This window comes from Pantherophis guttatus, chromosome 2, assembly GCF_059756535.1.
Source record: "Pantherophis guttatus breed Tessera chromosome 2, ASM5975653v1, whole genome shotgun sequence".
Lineage (NCBI taxonomy): Eukaryota > Metazoa > Chordata > Lepidosauria > Squamata > Colubridae > Pantherophis > Pantherophis guttatus.
The window spans coordinates 26463327-26470172 of record NC_142064.1 but is presented as its reverse complement, the minus strand read 5'-3'; positions in this window follow the sequence as shown (position 1 = coordinate 26470172).

The window sequence follows — 6846 nt, the reverse complement described above, 5'->3', positions numbered from 1 at the left end:
TTAATTATAATAGGCATTCTATATTCACTGAATATTCACAGATAGAAGCAAAGAAAATGGTGAAGGTGGCTCCTTATATATACAAAGGGTGGAGCCAAGAGTGGGAGTGGTGAATTATGAATACATTAAGAACCAAAGAATAAGTTAACCCCTGATATCCCATATATACATTATTTACACATTAGGGAATAAGGCATTTACATCTGACAGTGATTTTCTCCCAGCTCTTTCTTTTCTACTCTGCTGTCTCCAGATACCACCTCATCTACTTTTTTCTTCAACTGTATGGTGTGTTTGCAACATTTCCACAGTGGTGGGATTCAATTTTTTTTACTACCGGTTCTGTAGGCGTGGCTTGGTGGTTGTGGCTTGGTGGGCATGGCAGGGGAAGGATACTGAAAATCTCCATTCCCACCTCACTCCAGGGGAAGGATACTCCATTTCCACCCCACCCCACTCCAGGGGAAGGATACTCCATTTCCACCCCACCCCACTCCAGGGGAAGGATACTGTAAAATCTCCATTCCCTCCCCACCCCACTAACCTGCTTTCCAGCTCCAAAAAAAAGAAGACCCAGCCAATCAGCTGGGACTTGATCAGCTGGGACTCGGGAGGCAGAAAATAGATGGGGGCAGGGCCAGCCAGAGGAGGTATTCGCTGGTTCTCCGAACTACTCAAAATTTCTGCTACCGGTTCTCCAGAACTGGTCAGAACCGGCTGAATACCACCTCTGATTCCACATTCCATATCCACCTATGCTCCTTTGTAAGTAAAGTCTATCAATGTTGCTGGATAAACAAAGAGCAGGATTCATTTGCATTATTTTTCTGATGTTCCTATCCAGGGCTATGAGTTTAGCTTGAGTCCAGCTCACTCGTCCAGCTGTGTAGTTGCCTGGCATTGCCCCTTTTGTTGGATTTTTCTTTAACAGGTAGGTTTTGCCAGATGTTAACCAATCTTTAATTTCTCCTCTTTGCACTATCTTGTTAAACTCCTTGGCAATGAGCAGGTGTCAGTCAGATGTTTCAACCAAAAAACAGGCAGCTCATTTTTACCTGATACTGATCAATTCTTGGTTTTCCTTGCCCTTTTCTTCATCATTTCTGCTACTATTATAAGGTCTTTCATTTCAGCTTCTTTTTTTATTTTTATCTATCTTCTTTATCCAGGCTGCATTCTTGTTGCATATCTTTGGATTGTCCCATAAGTGCTCCCAGTACCGTACTGTTTCTTTTTTGTCAGGCATGTATGCATCATTTCTTTGATGGATTAGCAGAAATATTTCTGATTAAGCTGAAATTGGAGATCCTGCCTATAGTATGCAATTCAAGCTTTGTATTTACTGATCTTCTTGGCTATAGTGTTATTTCTAAATTTGATAAATAAAATAAATAAAAAACATTTGCTGTTTTATTATTTCTGGTGCTTCTTTTGTCTTCCTTGTTTTTATGTGATATTCCCCAAGTCTATCCTGAATTAAGGGATCATAGGCTCGTATAAAGGAGTTTTATTTCTTAATCAAATATTGTTTGATCTTGTTATTCTTCAGCTTTTCTTTCATTTGTTCTAACTTGCTTGTATCAGATCTTAGCACACTGATCTTATTTTCCAGCCTGAACTTCCTTTTTGGCTCCTCCACCCCATCCATCCAAGGATGCAAAATCAATTATAATGATATAAATTATATACTTAATCAATTATAACTCAATTATAACTGTAGTCAGACTGTACATTATGTGATATGTCTCTTGAAATTAGAGGTGCTTATATTTGTTATCACAGTGGTTACATCTTTTAATACTTGTGCTAGCTGTTTCTTTGGAACACGCTTCAATACAGGCAATCTTATTCTGTGGTGCGATGCTCAATTATTCTTCATTTAAATTCCTCAAAAATGGAAGAATTAAATAATCAGAGAGGCAGGGCTGTGTTTCTAGAGCAGGAGGTCCCCAACCTGTGGTTCAGGAGTTCCCTATAAATGCCACAAGTCTTTGGTTCTCATAAGATTAAAGTCAGGCTACACCTTTTTTTTTTTTTTTTTGCTAACTGTAGAATTACAATGTAGAAAGCAGAATTGTGTATACTGATGTTTGATTGGAATTTCAAGTAACTGTGTTTAAGATGAACCTTAATATACAATAACAGTAAGAGAGTTGGCAGGGACCTTGGAGGTCATCTAGTCCAACCCCCTGCTCCTTCAGGAAACCTATACTAGAGATTCGAACCGCCAACTGCCGACATTTCTGATCTCAGTGTCTTAGGCACTGAGCCACCTAGCCAGGCTACATTTTAGAGCAGTATCAAGTGTGACTTGTAGTCCACTGATAGAATGAATTAAGCCTCTCTCCTATCATGCCTCCTATGGACTTTAATTTTTTTGCCTCTAAGGTATTTTAATTTGCAGTAATGAGTGATGTCCCAGCTATGACTTGTGTCCAAGTTGTGTGCATAGAGTCATCTGGAAAGCCATTAGATGTCTATCTGCTAGCTTCCAGTTTTCCAACATAATGGTAGAACTGGAAAATGGGCCAAAATTATTACAGCCATAGATCTGTCACTAAAGATAAGCAGACAAATACTTTCAATTTGCTTTCTTTTTCATAGAGGAAAAATCATGTTTATCAGGGAGGGAACAGCATTCAGTTTCTGGCTGAAATGTTTTTGGTTCACCTGTTGGCCTAGAAAGATATAGTTTGGTTGGCTGTTATTTCTTAACACTTTCTAGAGATTTGTAGGGTAGAAGTATCTGTCGCATCCTTGTAACTATAAGAGCAGTTGACTTACTCCAACTCAACTTAGTTTCAGGTCTAAAACCAGGAGACTTCATGACAAAACAGCTGTTTGTTTCAGAGTGTTCTTACTCTGCTTTTTTTCCATCCAAGTTCACAAATATTTTCTTTTTATCCTTCTGGATTGCAAACTGGAAGTACTGATTCAAAGTTAAACCCGCAACTATTTTTTTCCATGGCTGGTTAGTGTCAGTTTAATAAGCAGTGTTAATGCTTTGATTTGCAAAACTTGCCCTAACCAGTACTGAACAGTCAAGTGACACTGTAACACAAATATCAGAACAATATAATTATCAGCATGAAACAAACCACCACATTTTATTTCTTGTGTCAGTTAGAATTCTAAGTTAATTCAGACAGAAATAATTGGTATTAAGGAGTTACAGGAAACTCCATTAATGTCACTTTTAAAATTAGGATGCAAAATGTAACTTGTTTGAGCAGGCTCAGATTAGTAACATGAATGAACGTACAAATTCACTGCAGTTATTTGGAAGCCCAGAACAATGCAAAATTTTCAAACAATTGTTTCTGGCTCTTACTGAGAGCCAGAAAAATAAAAGGCAGAAGTAGTGGGTAGCAAAGCTTAGGAATCCTGTTTATTCAGCCAAGCTAATCTTTTATGTGATTCAGAACTGTCAAAAGATTTTTTTTTCCCCAGTAATTCTTCTATATGTCTGGATGTTATTATGTCCATGAAAATTGTGTTGTACAAAGAGAATGACAGTGATCTCCAAGATCAGGTAAGGCTTTTAGTTTATAGAAATGGCAGTCAATTAAAGACAATGTGTATTATTGACTGTATTGTTGCATTTTGTCACTATAACATCTCTATTTATTTTATTTATTTATTTTTTGCCTCTGTAATCCAAAAAGGGAGCAATCACAATTACTGCTCCATAGCAGGGATGTCAAACTCGTGGCATCATGGCAGCATCATGTGACATATTGGGACTTTTTCCCCCTTCGCTAAACTGGGCATGGCCACGCATGATGTTATCCTCCCTTCTCAGAAGATGGAGGCCTCTGAAGCCCTCAATCCCTTATGCTTAACAGAGACTGGTCACATGATGTTCCGTCAACCAGCTCACCTTTTTCAAATGGGAGTGAGGCTGGAGATGGGTGCTGATTCAAAATCTGAACAAGCTCAGAGACACACATGTGATGAGCTTCCTTACAGAATCTAGAACTTGCGTCTCTCCCATAAGGTAGGCTCTGGACTAGAGGTGGGTTTCAACAGGTTCTGACCAGTTCTGGAGAACTGGTAGCGGAAATTTTGAGAACCGGTAGTAAAAATTCTGACTGACCCCACCCCCATCTATTCTCTGCTTCCCAAGTCCCAGCTGATTGGGAGGAAATGGGGATTTTGCAGTAATCTTCCCCTGGATTGGGGAGGGAATGGAGATTTTATAGTATCCTTCCCTTGCCATGCCCACCAAGCCACGCCCACCAAGCCACGCCCACAGAACCGGTAGTAAAAAAATTTAAAACCCACCACTGCTCTGGACCAATAAATATATAAAATAGAAAATTTTATATATTGAATGTCCTCAAGCCATCATATCCTTTTAGGCATTCATGTAAAGTTCTTATTTACTTTTATCATTATTTAACTTTGTGTTTGGGAAATGTTCCCATTTTGATATCAGAAGTCTAATCTTGCATGCTTGCAAAGCAGCCAGATTGTACATCACTTATACAGAGAACATCCTTGGAATAACTGCTGAATTATGTAACTGCTCACTTCATCGAGACACATAACTGAAGTCTGCCATCACTAGAAGAAGAATGGAGAAGCTGTGTTCACATCACTTTTGGACACCTGCATTTTTTATCTCACCTTCATTCTCAAAAAGATCAGCATGCTCAATATGAGATTATTCATAATATCATAGAGTTAGAAGAGGTCTTATTTTTCACCAAAAACTATTAATAGCAATAGCACTTAGAGTTATAAACTGCCTCATAGCGGTATATGCACTCTCTGAATGGTTTAAAATGTCAGCATTTTTGCCTCCAACAATCTGGGTCCTCATTTTACCATCCTCAGAAGGAAGGAAGTCAACCCTGACCCGGTCAGGATTGAACTCTTGGCAGTGGGCAGAGTCTGCCTGCAATATTGCATTCTAATCACTGTGCCATCACAGCTCGTAGAAATGAAGGGATAGATGTGTTTCCTAGCACTGATATTCTGTATGTTATTTAAGGTCAATATTTTAGCTGTAAATCTAAACACTTTAATCAAGATCTAGATGTGGGTTCAATGTTAAATTGTATCAAAAAATAACTACTTTGGCTATGTGTAATGATAGTTATTTCAGAATAATTATCATTACACATAGTAAAATATGATGTGAACCACCAGGAGTCCATTGAAAATATGATAGAATATAAATGGGATAATAAAAAAGAAAACATCATAACCTTTTTTAATGAATTAAATTTTCCATGCAAAACCCACACGAGTATGGGAATTCAAGAACAGCAGGAAAATCTTGAATTTCTCCTTTTGATTTTCAAGTCCTTTTAATTTTCAAGTCTTTTCAAGTGCCAAGTCTGAACAGATTTTCCTGGTTATATGTATTCATTGTAATTCTTCATATCATGTTGACCAGGTCAAATTTAGAACCAACCACAGAGCAAAAATGATTATTAAACATTAAAAGTTCTTCCACTATAGGACCAGTTTAGTCTTTCAAACTCTGGAATGAATATACATAAATGAATCAGCAATCAAAGCTAGTGAGATCTGGAAATTCAGTCTTTAGAAGAATGGCTTAAAAGATTAGGTACATATGGTGTTAAGGAATCAAAACATAATGGGAGTTGCAGTAGCAAAGAACAGGAATACAGCCAATGGGTGTAATTTTGCCAAAAAACCAACTGTAGCAGAACATTATAAAAAGTGGCCTGACAGGAAAAGTAAACTATAGAACAGATTGTTTTGGAAGATATACAACCAGAAGCAGGATAAGCATCTATTATGAATGCTGTCTTTGCATCTGCTGCACTCCAAACTCAGCCGGCTTGTAATAGATAATTATTTCAGTACTGGATCCCAAGGTATATGGGACCCCAAAGCCCTAGGGATTGATGGTGCCACCTTCTGCCAATGCAAATATTTGCATTTTTAGAATGATTCAGAAGGAGGAACAGTGTTGGCACCTCTTAATCTTTGATGCCATAAGCCAATACCTGTTTGGCCTTAGCTTAAAACCAGTTAATCCTAATTGCACTTCTTCCTTCTTAGAATATAAAATTGTGCCTGTGGGCTACTTGGTAGTCTCTAGCTTGATGGAGACATTTCATTAAATTTTGCCTTTTTGTTGCTGTTGTCCCAAGACATTTTACAGTCACAAATAGAGCCTAATTCTTCAAGAGGAACTTAACACATTCAACTACCTGTACCATTTAGATACTATTTTGCCTATAGTTATTACTCTCTTGACATGGCTACATCGTCTCCACTAATCTATTCCCTGGAAAGATTAGTTTTGCTTTCATGGTTTGTCCAATAGAAGAGATTATTTGTACCTCATGGTTGAAATGTGGGATCCTTGGTGCTCTCTGAGCTTGGTTATTTTCTTTCAGGCATTTCATTGCCAAACTAGGTAACATCATCAATGCTAGACCACTAGTACTGATTATGTTTACCTAGCTCAGTAATGAAACATTTGCAAGAAAACAACCAAGCTCAGAGAGCACCAAGGATCCCATAGTTTGTCCAATTCTACCATTTTTTTTTAAAAAAAATGGTATTCTTAAATAAATAGAATAAATAAATAGATTAAATTTAATTATCTGTCAGCACTTCAAGCTGCATTTACTCTAGTGCTGACATAAGAAGGAGAAGCGGAGGCGTCTGGAAAGGGATGTTTGACTTTTCACCTACTTATTTTCCCTGGAGATAATATCCCCTAGGAGATGGGATGGGAGGGGGGAAATTCCTTTGAGCTGGAGCAGAAGATTAGGGGTAGAGTGACTTGGAAGATGGCTAATGAGTGCAGAGGAGTGGGGAAAGGAAAGGGATGGTTTTGGGTCAGGAAGTCAGTGTTGG